General features: G+C 33.7%; 1 pseudogene; it reads right to left on the bottom strand.

The window, feature by feature from the left end:
• Window positions 1-13,820, bottom strand: part of LOC141562159 (cleavage and polyadenylation specificity factor subunit 6-like) — a 28,611-nt pseudogene extending 14,791 nt beyond the window's left edge.
• Between the last annotated feature and the right edge of the window lie 3,099 nt (window positions 13,821-16,919).

Raw genomic sequence — 16,919 nt, 5'->3', positions numbered from 1 at the left:
TTGCTTCTCTCCTCCCTTTCATCATCTTTCTCTTATCTTTCTCTTCATTTTCTTCTTTTCTCCTCTCTTCTTCACTCTTCTACTCTCTTCTCCATCTCTTTTCTCTTCTGCTTTACTCTTTTCCCTTCTCTTTTTTCTTCTTCTCTTTCTCTCCTTCTCAAAAGTGCTGAGGTTTCCTCTTGACTTCTGAAAAGTCTCTCCTTTCATTTGGATTCTATCCTCTCCATGTGGCAACTTCAACATTCCAGCTCAGAGGGGGGAGCATCTGGGTTACCAGCTCACTCTACAGTCTATCCTGATCAAAGCTTGAAAAACTCCTCCCTGCTCATCTCCCCTCCCTCATCTCTAACCTTGATCTAATAAAAAGAGTGAGAAATAAATAATTCCCAATCAGTCAATTTCTACCAACACATACAAACATTTTCCCTCTCTTGACTGCTGTCACATTCTCCATAAATAAGATATTACCTTAGAACCTTACATTCTCTCTTTCAATCTTTACCAAGATCTCTGTTCATATACCAATTATATCTCTTTTTCTTATCTATAACCTCAATCCTATTATTGTCTTTCTTAGTTTATAACCTCCCCACTCCAATGCCTTATCATGTTATTTGGAAAAACCAAAAAGATTCTTGAGGAAATTCTCATGGCTGTGAAAAGGCACAGCAGACAGAGCACAGGGTATAGAGCCAAATAAAGCTGAGTTCAAAAAACTGTGCCTCCCACACACTTATTAGTTATACAATACAGAAAACATTACTTCATCCCTCTAAAACTCATCTATAAAGTAGGTATAATAATTGCATCAACCTCCCAAAGTAGTTAAGAAGATTAAATGAGAATGTACAAGAAGTACTTTAAAATACTATATAAGTTATTACTTATTGAATTGAACTGAACTAAACTGAATTGAATAATTTCTAATATTGTTTCATAGACCTTATACAATCTGCAAATCAACAAATAACCATTTATTAAGTGCTTACTATGTGTGAGGCACTTTGATATGTCCTCTTCACATTTACTGAAATGTCTACTTATTCATTAAAACCTAAAAAAAAAATGGAAGTTCTTCCTTGATCCTATCCTAATTCTCCCAGACTCCAAAGACCACTGGGTATGAATATTATCTATTATATCTTTAAATATTGTATCAATTAATCCCTACTCTCTCCTCACAATAACCTACTCAATTTCTAACACATAATAAGTTAGGCGTCCCTAGCAGGACTTAAGAGCCAAGAAGGTCCAACTCAAAGTCTGCCTCAGATACTTACTAGTTGATCCTGGGTAAATCACTGAACTACTCTGTGCCTCAATTTATATCTATAAAATGGGGAGTAATAATAGCAGCTACTTTATAGGGTAGTTGTGAGGGCCAAATGAGATAACAACTATAAATCATTTTTTATACCTTATAGTGCCAGATAGTATGTCCCAAAAGTCTTAATGCGATTTTAAACTTTACTAATTTCAGAAATGTGCTACAAACTTATCCATACAAAAAAAATTGAAAGCTTAATTATTAAATTACTCTTATACTTATTTAGTTTTGTTAATTTTGAATAATAATTTTTTACAAGCTGAGGCACCTAATGATACTTTCATGTGTAACAGTTTTGGGGTTACATTTACTCATATTGGTGAATCTGAGTTGAATACAGGAGAGCATTTTGCTTGGCTACATTGGTCACCTGATCTATTTCTATTAGACTATTGCCTGTGGGGTCACATCAAAATTGATATCATGCATGCACAAAAGCCTCTTCTCCAGATGATCTTAAGGCTGGGATTACATGAGAGGTCCTTTGAAACCAAAATTATTTAGTATTAAAGAAACTAGGCTTTAACTAATATCTAACACCCTATTTCAAGCTAAGGTTGAAATGACTCCATGATTTAGATATACTGGGTAATACTATAAGCAAATTAGTAGAATAAGGAAAAGTCTAGCTCTCAAGTATGTGGAGAAGGGAGGAATTTATGGCTAAAGAAGAACTAGAGAACACTATAAAATGCAAAATTAATAACTTTGATTACATTAAATTTTTTAATTGTACAAACAAAATCAATGCAGCCAAGATTACAAGGGAAGCAGAAAACATGGGGGGAAATTTTATGGCCTGTGTTTCTCATTTCTAAAACACATAGAGAATTTACTCAAATTTATAAAAATACAAGCCATTCCATATTGATAAATGATCAAAGAATATGAACAGACAATTTTCAGACAAAGAAATTAAAGGCATTTCTAGGTATATGAAAAAATACTCTAAATCATTATTGATTAGAGAAATGCAAATTAAAACAACTCTGAGGTACTACTTCACACTGCTCAGATTGCCTAAGATAACAGGAAAAGATAATGATAAATGTTGGAGAGAATGTAAAAAACTGGGACACTAATGGATTGTGAAATGATCCAGCCATTCTGGAAAGCAATTTGGAACTATCCTCAAAGGGCTCTAAAACTATGCATATCCTTTGATCTAGTAGTATCTCTACTGGGTCTATATTACAAAAAATCATAGAAGAAGGAAAAGAACCCACATGTACAAAAATGTTTGTAACAGTGTCAAGGTCTGTGCTAGCTCCTCTGAAAGGCTCAGAATAACTCCTAGTCAGGATAAGCAAAAGTCTTTGCCCCACGCTGTGGGCGCCAAATGTAATGTTCTGATTGTCTCTCAGTTGTAATCCTTCTCTGGGAGGAGGTTTCTTTTCTGTGTTATCTTTTCCTCTGTGAGCAGGTTTCTTGGGAGGCTTCTGGAGCCTTCCCCTCCAAAAGTGTGGGATTGCTGGACTCACAAATCCATGGGAAGTCTTCTCTTTAAGTCAATCCAGACTCCGGTCCAAATTCAATGTCCCAGTATAAACTGTCTTCAGACTCAATATTGCCTTCTTTTATCCTCGAAGATAATGGGCTTGTGAAAACTCCTACAGCCAATGAACTTTCTCCTTTTAAAGGTGTAAACTCCTTTAAATGTGTAAACTCCTTTTTAGAAGTCTAAAGGTATAAACTCCTTTTAAAGGTTTGAACTAAAAGTGTGAATTGTTTAGACAACCTGAGTTAGCACCTTGTAATCCTAACATCTCCCCCTTTCTTTTGATTTAGAACATAGGATGGTCATGGCTTTGAAACATAAATCTATCAATATGGGAGGTATTACACATAATTACATAAATTACATAAACACATAGTAACATAACATATGCTAAAGTGATGTAACAAATAGCATGATCAAATAATCATAAATTGAGAATTTATACATGTCCATAAGTCCATTGTCCATTAGTTCATGTGCCAAAAGTCCAATAATTCCTGAAAGTTTTGAAGTCCTCCAATAGTTTCATCTTGTGTTAGGAAATCCAATGATTCCTGCTGGTTTTAAAGTTCTTTAACAGTCTTCTTATTAGCCATGCTCTTTCAATGTCAGATGTTTCTTAAATTTTTTTCCTTTGTTTTGAGGTCTTTCTCTTTTTCTGACTCTCTCCAGGTGCTTGTTGCCACACATCTGTTTCCTTCTTCACTTGTTTCCTTCTGTCTGTTAAAATACAAGCAAACCCTCTCTCCCAAGCAGTTAACCTATCTAATTTCCTTCTATTTACCATTTTCTAAATCTCTTCTCATCATCTGGCAATTACATTGGAGCTGTTTGCACTGGACACTGCCCTGTTAGTTTAAAAGGCCTGTATTCTCTCCAAGTATAATCCATTTCTGCTCTCTGATTGCTTTTTGGCTGACTTATCAGGTAATCCCTTTCTGCCATGTGATTGCTTTTCTGCTGGTTGATCAAATCAGAGTCCTGACCTTCTAAAGTCTCTTTGAGTGTAACTTCAGTTGCCATCATGCCCCATCTATCTTTTGATTGATATCTTGGAGCTGGGCTTTCCTCTCATTTCCCTGGAACAATCTACATTCGGAGGCCCAGTGGAGACCCTTGTGGCATTTTGGACATGGAGTTGTAGGTCTTCTCTCACCCTGTCTTCTCACTCTATCTCCATATCTACACTGAGCTCTTAGATGTCCAATTTTTCCACATTGAAAACATAGACAAGTTTCTCTCGAAGTCCCTTGCCAGGAGGGACCCTGTCTTTCCATGTTCATCATAGTCTGGGTGTAAAAAGTATTTGTTCCCACTGTAGCACAGCATCTTATGATCTCCTCTAAAGGAGCATCTTTGTCTAGTCCCCATATAATTCTTTTGCAAATCTCATTGGCATTTTCCATAGCCAAATGTCTGGTCATTATTTCTGTAGCTGCATTTTCTCCACTAGTTCTTTTGACAGCAGTTTGCAAACGTCCCACAAAATCCGCAAAAGGTTCATTGGGACCTTGCTCTATTTTAGTGAAAGCTTCCCCTTGATCTTACCCCAAGCTTTTATTGCAGCCTTAGCAATTTGCTCATACACTGTCATGGTATAATTAATCTGTTCTGAATTCTCTCCATACTGACCTTCACCAGCTAATTGCTCAAAAGTGAATTGTGTGTTAACTCCTGTTTCCAAATTGCATCTGACTTGGATCTTACATAATTCATGAAACTCCGCAAGCCACAATAAGTTTTGTCCAGGCTCTAGACATGTCCTTGCTATGGATTTCCAATCATTCGGGATTCAGACTTCACAAGACAAACCATCTAGTAACATTTTAATATAAGCTAATGTAGCCCCATAAAGCATACAGCCTTTTTTCAAATCTTTAATTTTATTCAAATCTACGGTGTATATCTTCTCCTTTTTTTGACCTACAGAGTCAATCTCTTTAATCACAGAATATGCATGTGTAAAATCACTTATATCCTGTCCTTTTCTCTTAGCCTTAAACAATGCTTTTTCTAATCTTGTCATAGGCTGCTTCACAGGCAATTCTGTTTGTGTTTCTGCCTCTTCCCCTCCTCCTTCTTGCTCCACCCCTGAAGGGTTAATTGAGGGAGGAGATGGGAAATGCTCCTGTTGCTCAAAATTGTACTTAACTTTATTGTTATCTGATTCATACTTTTCACCTAGTTTAGTTGACACCTCCCCATTTTGCTCCTTCTTCTTTTTCCTTATTCTATAACTTATATAATTTCCTAAAGCCAGTTGAATTATATTGTAAGTCTGAAGTATATCTTTGGAAATTAAGTTTGGTTTGGAATTGTAATGTTCTCCTAGTTGCTCTCCTATACAGTTTTTAAAAGTTTCTAAAAGTTCAGTGATCTCCTCCAAAATTATAATCAATCTTTGGCTTTTCATAACTTTGACAATGCTCTCTAAACATTTTCCTTGAACAGAAACAGAAGGCTGTTTTCTAAAAATTTTCCCCATTTCACTGAAATTCTACTTTAGCTCTTTAACAAAGTTTCCTTGTTACTCATGCTTATTTTTTCCTTTTTGATCTTATTTTTCTTATGCAGAATGAAGAATATGCAAATGTGTTTGGAAACAATGAACATGTTTAATCTATATTGGATTTCTTTCTATCTTATGTGTAAAACACAAAGTTTTACAGAGGTGAATATTGAAAACTATCTTTGCATATATTTGAGAATATAAAATACTGTAAAAAAAAAAAAAGAAATTGCAAATCTATTATATATAACTTGCTATTCCTTTTAAATATATAACAAAGTTGTCATGTAACTTTTTTCTTTTTTTTCCTCCTCCCTCCTTAGAGAAAGTTACTATTAGATATAATGTCTGTATGTATAGGTATAGGTAGATAGATAGACAGACAGGCAAACATGCAGATATTTGAAGGGTCAAAAGAGTAGGCATAGTTTGGTAACTATTGCCAATCCACAATCTCCACCAATAGAGCATTAATATTCTTGTTTTGGCATAGGTTTTCTAAGATTAGTTTTAACTTTACTAATCAAATGAGTGTGAGGTAGAACCTAGAGTTGATTTAATTTGCATTTGTCAAATACTAATTTGGAGCTGTTGATGATTTACATTTCTTCTCTTGAAAACTGCAAATTCATATTTTCTGATCATTGATCAATTGGGCAATTAAGCTTATTCTTCTAAATTTGAATCAATTCCTAACCTGCTTTGGAAATGAGGCCTTTATTATAGAAATTGTCAGCAAATGTATTCTCAAATACCTATTTCCCTTTTAATTTAGATACATTAATTTTGTTTTATATTAAAACTTTTTAATTTTATTTTTATGATCTTTATTATTGCCCCTCTCTCCATATACAGGAGATAAATTCTTCCTTGCTCCTTTAATTTGTTTGTGATGTCACTCTTTATATCTATGTCATGTGTCCATCCAGAGCTCCTAATGATGCGTGAGAAGGAATAATAATTTATACTGAGTTGGCAATATATTATATTTCAAGATTGATACAAACCTTCTTGTCCACATATGAATAACCCCAATACACCCTTATTCAATTAGTTATCACTTCAGGTATTTAATGCTAGTAAAAGTTTTAATGGTATGGATTTTAGCACTTGTAATGATATTTAAGTGGTAAACAAAATAGTATTATAGCATATCTTGATAATAAAAAGAGGTAAAAAAAATCATATCATAAATATATGAGATACACCTACCTGTATAACCTTGGAAAAGTTGATTAACCTGCTTTTGCAACATTTTCTTGAATTATAAAATGAGTATTGGACTAGATGGTCTTTAAGGTTTCTTCCAGTTCCAAAGGTATTCATCTGGATAGCCAGCCTGTCAAGTTAGTTCACTAACATATGAATTCTGTAGAAGCACTACTGTTGGATGTTAAGAAGATATTTTAAAAAATAAGCAAGAACAGAAAAATTACATAGAGAGCATTTGGAAATAGTTATAGTTATAGTAAAACTATTCATTTCTACAAAAGACCCTTCTATTAATGACAATATCTCTCTTTCCTGTAGTGATGCTATACACTTGTAAATTATAAAGCATCAGGATTTAAAAGAATCAAAATGGCAAAAAATCTGAAGGGCAATTCAAAGAAATGTTATGGGGTAATTAAATCTCAGATGAAAGAAGAGGCATAAAAGACAACCATCATATAATCAGAAAAGGGTTAGAATAAGTTACAATAAATGGATAGCACACACACACACACACACACACACACACACACACACACACAACACAAAACATCAAAATCTCCTAGATGTTTTTTTAAAAGCAAAATAAAACAAGCCTTCTTTTATGCTGGCCATATTCATGGAAAAACATAGGAAAAAATAATAAAGGATAAGAAAACATGGAGCAACTTTTATCTGCTTAGTGAATATTTGTAATGATGAAACCACAGGTCTATCCAAGTATGTATGTATTTGGATGTGTATACATATACATGAATATATGCATACATATATAAATACATATATGTTATAATTTAAATAAATTTAATATTAATCATTTATTATTATTTAATTAATTTGTTAATTTATACTTTATAAATTAATGTATAAAATTATGTCCTAATGTATTATATATCCACATAAAAATATATTACTAAAATATAAATATTCTTTGTAAACATGGATATACCTAAATATATTGTAACTCTTTGTTCACTCTTCACATGTCATCTTGTATCTCAGCCATTTATAATATTTTTCTTAGGTATTATGATCCTTTAGGATAAAGATTATGCCTTATATTTTTATCTCTCAAAGTTCTATCCAGTATCATGGATGATGATAGGGGAATAAGTGTCATGGATAATATAGAAATAGTCCCAAAATTATCTATATTTGACTTTTATAATTCTTTATATGTGTATGCCTCATTATAAAGAAAATTTGACATACATGTGTTCATTAATACTAAAGTTATAAATAAATTAAGGTAGTTTATCTCCATCTCTAAATCTTTTTTTGCCATACTATTAAAATTATTTTCCCCAATCACTGATAATGATGAGATCATAAAATATGAGGGTCAAAACCTATATTTTGATTATGATGAAGAGAATAAGTTAGAAAGAGGAAGAAGGGAGTAAATTTCCATAATCCCAAATATAATGAAATAAATAGAGAAATAAATTTGTGGAAATCCACAAATTCTGCTCTGCCACTTAGTGGCACTATGTGGCCACTTAATCCCTAATATGACCTTGAGCAGGATGCTAAATATCTCTGAGCTATACAGGCATCACATGCACAGAGATACATACACACACATATACACACACTTGTAAAATAGGCGAAAAGATTAGATTAGATAACTTCCAAGGTCCTTCCCAGTTCTAAACGTTTGTGAATTCTATAATAGATAATTGACATAGATAACCAAGAAAACCAGTGTTCTGTTGGTAGGGAAAAAGTGCAATGTAGTATTTCTCTACAATATTGGTAATTTGCTACTATAAATATCAATTATTGAGGGATACTGTGCTATTGCTTAAGAAAAAAAATATGATATTTGTGGTCATAACATCTTGATTTTAGATATGGATCTGGAATTTACTAACTGTATAACCACTGGCAAGTTATTTAATATCCCTAAGTGACCATTTCCTCATCTTAAAAATGAGGATAACAATACATAAAGAACCACATAGGTGGACTACAAAAGAATAAATATAGAAAAGATTTACAAAAAACCATTATAATAAATTGGCCTCTGTTGGGCTTGTTTCTTGCTTATGGGAAAAAAAAAAATTGAGTTGCTAAAACAGTCTCTCTGACAACAAACTGCCTCCTGTTTTTATCTTAAATCACTCAAGACTCTTTGAAAATTCCTGCTGAACAGAAATAACCCTGTCCAGCAATCTTCTCTTAATAAATACCAAGCAAAGCATAAAATAGGGAAATGTATTTCCAACAAAGATACTTACCACTGTGGCCAGGCACAGAGGACTGGTCAGAGGGTTTATCTGTGGATCTTTAGGTCCTCTATATACTCATTTGTGGATTACACAAATGGCCTAAGTTTTGGGCCAAGCCTCATTTGGTCATTGTTTGTGTCATGATTGACTCAGACTGAATGCAAATAGAAGTTATTTCTGCTTTGACCAGAATCTGAGGGTCTTCCTCTCCCACAATCATTTATTCATTTATTTATTTGTTTAGATTTTTTCAACTAGGTGAAAAAAGAGATTCTTTGCCTCAATTACTACTTAGCCTTAAGCACTGAATGGGTACAACCTCAGTCAGACTGAGATCTATTGAAGACCTTACCTTAAAAAGGCCAAGGTCTCTCATTTCATTCAGGGCCATCTCCAGTCATTTTGATCTATATCTGGCCTTTGGACCTAGATGGTTCTGGAGGAGAAAGTGAGACAGATGACTTTGTACAGCTCTCTTTCATTTAAATCCAATTTACTTGTGTGTCATGGCATCATCTTTCTGATATCATGGTCCTCTTCAAGAACAAAGAACAAGAACTCACTGTGGATTACATTATGATTATTGTATCAGGCTCCGGGATATTGAGGGGCCACCAGAAAGAGACCTATATTCCCTAAAAGATCAAAAAGAATAATTAGATGAGATAACAGATGCATTTGGGTACAACCTACCTCTAGGGGTGGTTGAGATACACCGCTGAAAAACTACTGAACAACAGCAACAATAATGGTAGAGGTCAGGATTAGAACAATGGGTCAATTTAGATAGATTTGTACTGAGAGAGTAGAGTCTTAAAATTTTCAAGTCTTAGAGATAGTACAATTATAAGAAATAGTAAAGTCAAAAGTTATAACCATAATATTTTTCAAGTAGGTTTGAGAAAGAGGTGAATTGAGGAAATTACAGAATCAACGGATCAAATTTCAAAAAAAAAAATTATCAACAAAAATAATGAAGCCTCAATCTTAATGGTAGGGGACAGAGTAAAAAAGAAGTTTTTAAATAGCTGAGATATTTATACAAATAAATTATAAATTGACATCAAGTTGAAAATGTCAAGGTTATAATCAAGTTTGCCAAGAGAAGAGAAAGGCTACTATATAATGACCGAAGCAGAAGCAGAACCAACGAGGAAAGTAGCTTTGAATAGGTTTAAGTATTGGGAGTAAAGTAGTATATATATTTAACTTAGAGCTAAAGTGATAAAATTGAATGACTTGCACTGGGGACCCAATGCAACAGAAAAATAGTTTGATATGGTATTGATAGAGGATTTACAGGATTAATCTTCCTTGGAGTAAATAAAATTTAGAACATTCATGTTTTGATAGTATCCTCTAAGAAGTTCATTTGAGTGAGCTTATTTTGCTCCTAGGTTAAGGGAACCATATTTCTAGGATCATGTTAGAAAGTATAATTATCTGGTCCTGATTCAGCCTAATCCTCTAGTAGTTAAGACCTGAATTTGGAATGATTTTAGACATTTGTAATCCATCTCACACCTAACAAAAGAAGCTTTACTTAGCCATAGCAGGGAAAAGATGTTCAGATCAGTGAAGGATGTTCATCCAGGATAAAGCACTGACTCAAAGAAGCACAGCTTCCCAGGTTTGTTTATGCTCTTGATCTATGATCTGAAGCCTCAGAAATAGGAAATGAATTGGAGATGTGTATCCTGGCTATTTGTAGCCAGGTGACCAGGAACCTATGTCAGTTGCCTGAACCTTCTTCTCCAGACTTGATCCAATTTCAAGGATAGTTTCACTATCTCTTAAGAGAAAAATTAGCCTAAGGAGATGAGGGGAAAGGAGTGATAGGAAGGGGAAAGTGCATTTGATAGCCAAAGACTGCCTATCTGATAACTGCAGCAAGTTCAAAGACAGAATTCCTGCCCTCAAGGGTTTATTGTCTAATTTCGGCAACATAATTGAAGCCTTAAAGGACAAGCAGACAGTATGCATTAGAATACTAATGAATTTAATTAACTAATAATCCTTTAGAATCATATAACACTTTACTGCAATTACTATATGGCACAGAGGAATAGACATGTTTTTGGAAGGACTCTACAATTTCTAGAAAAAAAAAAAAAAAGCCTGGGCATCCTTTCTTCTACTGACTTCTATTTGTATTCATCTGCTATTTTCTAACACCATATTTGCTATAAAATAGCAAAGCTTACTTTACAGGTTGTTATGAGGACCAAAATTTGGACATATTCACAAAATATATTAAGTAGCTTGCAAATATTTAAGTATTTAATTCATACTAGCTATTATTATTATTCATTCTCTTCTCCTTCCTCTAAAAGGGCAAAGGGTTCAATCTATTCACATAATATAATAGATTAATCAATAAGTATCAGTTGAATGAATGAATGATTTAATGAATTCACAGATGACCCTGCTGGAGCCCTTTCAAATCAAGGGAATACACAGTTCCTGTCACTCACACAGGAATAGCTTTTCTTTTATTTTCCAATTAAGAAAAATCCTATTTGGGGCAAACTCTCCATCAGTACTCCTGTTGCATCCTGCACAAACAGCTTTCTTAATTAAAAGATCTTAATCATGGCAATGCTTTTCCTGTGGAATCCTCAGAGAAGAGGAATCAACCCAACCATGATGCTTACGTGAAAAGACCAAGAAAGGTGTCTCCTCTACTTAAGGATTTTCTTTGAAAGGTACCAGTAAGTGTTTGCTTTTCCTCTTCACTTTCATTTTCTATCTCCCTCTACACATTATCTTCTTCTTTCCCTCTCTCCCAACTAAATCCATTTTCTCCCTTACACTTATTTCTCAAATTGCTTTCTCTTTACTTCTCCATCTTTTTCTCCCTCCCAAAGTCTCTCTTTCCCCCTCTTCCTCTCATTCTTTTTCCTCTTCTCTCTTCCTTTTTCCCAACTGTCTCTCTCTGTCTCTCTTTTCATCTCTTTCTCTGTCTCTGCCTGTCTCTTTCTTTCTCCCTCTCTTACTTTCTCTTTTCTGCTCTTCCCTAAAAAGCATCTAGTTGGTGTAGTGGATAAAGTACTGAACTTGGGTTCAAGAAGATCTGAGTTTGAATCCTTTCTAAGACACTGAGTAACTGTGGCAATCTTGGGCAAGTCATGTAACCTCTCTCAGACTCAGCTTTTGCACTTATCAACTGAAGGAATGACTGTTTCACTGGTCTCTTTCAACTTTGATCCCATGATACTATGAATTCATTACTAATGTGTTACCCCATTTGTCTTCTTCAAGATATAGTTTTTCACCTTCAAGAAGCCCTCCCTGATTAATTATAGCCCACTCTTAGCAATTCTTTAAACTTTCCCCCTACAATTATGTTTCTCATTTAAATAGGAGCATTTTATATCTGTTATGTTGCTTTGTACTTAACTTGTTTTCATGTTTTTGCTCTACAAGTATATTCCTATGTCTCCTGACCTATACTGTGAATTCCTTTATAACAGGGATCCTGTTCTCTATTTCTTTCATATCTTTCCTCTCTCCTTCCCTTTTACTCCAATGACTAGTATATAAAGTAGATTCTCTCTATATAAAAAAAATTGTTCAATCCTTGCCTATTGGAAATGACTGGCTATGCAGGTGATATTATCCAAGCTCAAGTCCCAAAGATGGCATTGGGACCAGTTTATGGTGCCCACTCTCCTTTTTCTAGTTTTAAATATATCCCATCTTAAAACCTGCTTGCTTGTTAACACTTTTTATGTCCCATTTTTATTTGTTGCATTCACAAATAAACATACACTAACCATTGAAAGTACAATATACCACTTCATTCTCCATCAGGACAACTGCGAAAACTGTAGGACTTGGCATTCCACTTTAAATTGACAAGCCTTGACTTAGACTTTCATGGAAGACTTGAAGAATGAAAAGGGGGAAAGGGAAATGTGAACAAAATGTAGGCTTTTGCTTAAAAACTCTTATCTCTTTGCAAAAGAAGGGTCAGTTATTTCCTAATCTTAATTCATTTGTCAGCAAGATGCACTCATTTGTATCTATCTGTTATATACCACGGACCTTCATCATCCTGTAAGATCACTTCCGTCTTGGTATTAAACACCTTATCAGTTTTTCTGTCCCTGGCATTCCTCTGAATGGGGAATGGAGAGGAAAACTCCCAAAATTTCCATTTGATGAAGGGGCCCAGGATAGCTACCTCTTAGTTACCTACCTAATCAAAGTCATTTGGACTACTTCATCAAGCCCACATGCTGAGCACCTTCCCTTCCCTCCCTCTGTCTTTCAGCTTTATTCTGTATATTGTTTTCCTCCATTAGATTGTATATTCTTTGAGGACAGGAATGGTCATGTGGGGGGGGGTATACACACATGCATATACATATATATTCATATCCTTAATATCTTGCATAATGTTTGGCACATAGTAGATATTTAATAAAAGTTTACTGACTAATTTCTATATCCCTTTCATCTTGTAAACTCTGACTTTTTTTTTTTTTTTTTTTTGGCTGAGGCAACAGGGTTAAGTGACTTGCTCAAGATCACACAGCTAGGAAGTATCTAAGGCCAGATTTGAATTCAGGTCCTCTTGACTTCAGGGCTGGTGCTCTATCTACAATACCACCTGCCCCTAAACTCTGACTTTTTAAAGGTATCATTGAAAGCATGTTTTAGAGTTTATATTTTTGGAGTCATTCAAAACAAATAATCTTGTTATTTTTATAATTTGAGATTTTTAACAAAATCAAAAGAATTTTATATAAACAAAATACATAGTTGATGAAAAAAATGAGGCAAAAATGGTAATCATAATGAGGAAGAGTTAAACATGGAAACCCTAACCTATAAAGTTTTACTCTGATGTCTCATTAAGTTATGAAAATGACCTCAAGTTCTTAAAAGTGATGTTAATGTAATTCAAACTTTGGAAGGCTCTATAATATAGAAAAAACTTAAAGCATGTCCTTGGAACAGACAAAGCAACTTTATGAAGATAAGCTTGTTTAAGTACAAAAAACTCACCACCACATTGGTGATGAATTCTTTGGTCATCATCACCCATTAAACAAAGAAAAACTATATGTTTGTGTGTGTGTGTATGTGTATATATGTGTGTGTGTGTATATGTGTATATATATATGCACATTCATATATACACATGTATGTGTATTACCCACATACACATGTGTGTATAGATATTATATATGTATGTATATATGTATGCATGTGTATATATATGTGTGTATTATAATGATCCCAAAGTTCCTTATGCTTCTGAAGTGACTAAAGTATAGCAACAAAAAAGGACGGAGAAAGTGTTAAGAATGACACAATTTTAGACTATCTACAAACATTAATTTAGCTATCAATATTGTAAATGTGAAAACTTTATCCAATGAACAAGTAGAACTGCTTTTAGAAAAACAAAATCCCAACAATCTTGATATTTTCACTATAAGTGAAAACAGAGGATCTAAGGAAATAAAATATAAAATATATATAATTTATTTATAAAATTTATAATTTATATATAATTTATTTATAAAATTTATTTATAAAATAAAATGGCTCATGTGTTCTCTTTGGAAAGAAAAATAAAAGAGTGGTAATATTGATTTTATTACATATCCCAAGACAACAATAAATATAATTTCTTTCATCACAATTCATCTCATATATCAGTATTCAAGATAAGCATTTGCAAAAAGACCACCATGAAAATAATTGTAGTTTATGTACCAATATCTGTTGTGTTTGGATGAAGTAGCAAAAAAAAAATCTGGATATGACCTTCTAAATTAAAGCAATATGTACTCAATGACCAGTGACTTCAATATAGATCAGATCCCATTTTACATAGTCACAAAATTGCTAAGGTATAAAGAATACAAAATCTCATGAGGCTTATTGTTTTACTATTAAAAAAGCATTTGATTAAGTAGAATTCTACTTTTGTTTCTCCTCCAAAAAAAAAGGTTCACATGCATGGCAACATTGTATGAATCCCGAATCCCTAAAATAGATAACAATAGAGATCATTTTAAACTCCCCAAAATTCAGAAAGGAACGGAGAAGTCAGTACAGATTGGAGCAGTTAAGAAAATTTTGGAGAAGATGGAACTTGGGCTGAGACTTGAGGAAGGATTAAACATTATGCCAACAAAGATGAGGCAGGAGCAAGAAGAGGATAAGAGAAGTTACTCCAAAAACCAAAAAAAAAAAAAAAAAAAAAAAAAAAAAAAAAGAGCAGCAACAAAGTAACAAAGGCAAGAATACAAATGTTTCTGGTACAATGAGTTTAGTTACAGTTAAGCATCTATGTCAAGGAGCTAAGGTTGGTGTTTGCAGAATCTATAAAAAACATTGAATGCTAAACTAAGGAGATTGTTATTTATTCTGAGGGCAATGGAGACTCCTTGAAGGATTATGAATGATAAGAGTATGTGCAAGCCAACATTTTACAAAATTCAACCCAAATGAAACTAAGCTTGGAAACATTAATTGAACATGCTATGACCCACCCTTGTTCTTAGCCCAGGACCTGAAAATGCCTTTGCTTTGGTGAAATGAACATTTAGTGCTAGGGCTTTTGATATTTTCGTAATAGATTGCTTGACTTAAAAAAATTATTCTTAAGGAAAAAAGCAATTATACCTTAACCCCTTCAGAGAACACAGCTGTATTTGTATTTCCTCTCAAATACTCATTTGCCAGGAAATCTAGATATTACCAAATAGAACGGCTCAACTAAAGCAAGAAGTAAGTAAACTGCCTGGTCATGACACCCTCCTTTTCTATACCTCGATTATTTTTTGTATAAATGGAATTACAGGTAAACTTTGCAGGCAAACCTTGTCAAAACTGTAATGTCAGGAAAAGTTATCTTTAGTGCCTGTCCCCTCCCAGTTCTTTCTTTTTCCTCCTTAGTGATATCTCTTTTCTCATTCTACTCCAATTTCAGTGCTATCTTCTCAAACCCCAAATGAAATGTGTTCTGAGATTCTGTATTCATATTAAGGAATAAATGAGTGAGAAAAGATAAAAGATAGGTACCAGAGGTAAAAAGACGAAGTCTAATCATCAGCTAGCCAACAAATGAAGGGAAGGGAAAGAAGCATTAATATCCTGGAAATAAATGGTCTTCTATTTTACTTATGCCATTATGGCCCTACCATCCTGGGACACTGGTTCTGCGGAGGTGGAAAGAGAGGATAAGATAAGTCATTGGAAGAAAATCAGTTTTAAAGGTCCATAGGTCCAGCTACTACTCAACAATATTTCACTTGCCCTCACCTCCACTTTAGTGGATTTATGAAATATGTCTAAGATGTATTGGCAATGCTTGTAGGATGGCATATTTTATAATTAGAAGGGACCTCTATAAATAGTCCAAGGACTAGTTCAATGATTTTGTATTATAAATAAACTAAGGCCCAAAGAGTTTTAATTAATTTCCAAATAAGTGAAATTATAAGAGTTTCAGAAAGATTGCTATAAACTCTTTTTTTTCACTTCTTGGTGGATTTGGATTTGGCGACCTAGTGAAATCTTGACCATTAGCTTTTCAGTTTATGGCTAAATCCTCTTTTCAAGGAGAATTTTTTGATTCAGGCCTAGTTAATTGATGCTCCCAGCCTATTATCACATGTATAACTTATAAAGAATCATAAGATAAGATAAGAAAAACAACATTATGGAGTTTCTGGAGGAAACCAAAAAAATAACTAGAGAGGCTGGAAGTGGCAGATGGGATTATATTTGTCCCCTTATAGTAATTTACTTGCAATATGGTAATTCCATATTTCCTTTAGAGTAATTTACTTGCAAAGTGACTTTAGTCTGGGGTGTGCTGGAGTAAGCTCAAACAAACTCATAAGAACTAATTATTAAATTTTTAGTGTGAACATTTACACCTCAGAAACCTGCAAATGCTATAAATCAGAATTTGATTTATTGTTTTGTTGATTAACTCCAGACTTAAGAAAATGATAAAGAAACAATTTAATAATTCAGTTTAAATTTAAAAGCATGCAGGGCATATATTTTGGAGGGAGGACTGGTTATTAAACATTTACCAGGACACTCCTGCTTCAGATAAAAATGAACTAACAAAGGCAGCTTCAAAGCCAAGAAGGAAATCACAACAGGGAA

The sequence above is a fragment of the Sminthopsis crassicaudata genome, chromosome 3 (assembly GCF_048593235.1).
Source record: "Sminthopsis crassicaudata isolate SCR6 chromosome 3, ASM4859323v1, whole genome shotgun sequence".
Taxonomy (NCBI): domain Eukaryota; kingdom Metazoa; phylum Chordata; class Mammalia; order Dasyuromorphia; family Dasyuridae; genus Sminthopsis; species Sminthopsis crassicaudata.
The sequence above is the reverse complement of the archived record's forward strand: the minus strand, read 5'-3'. Positions and strand labels throughout refer to the sequence as shown.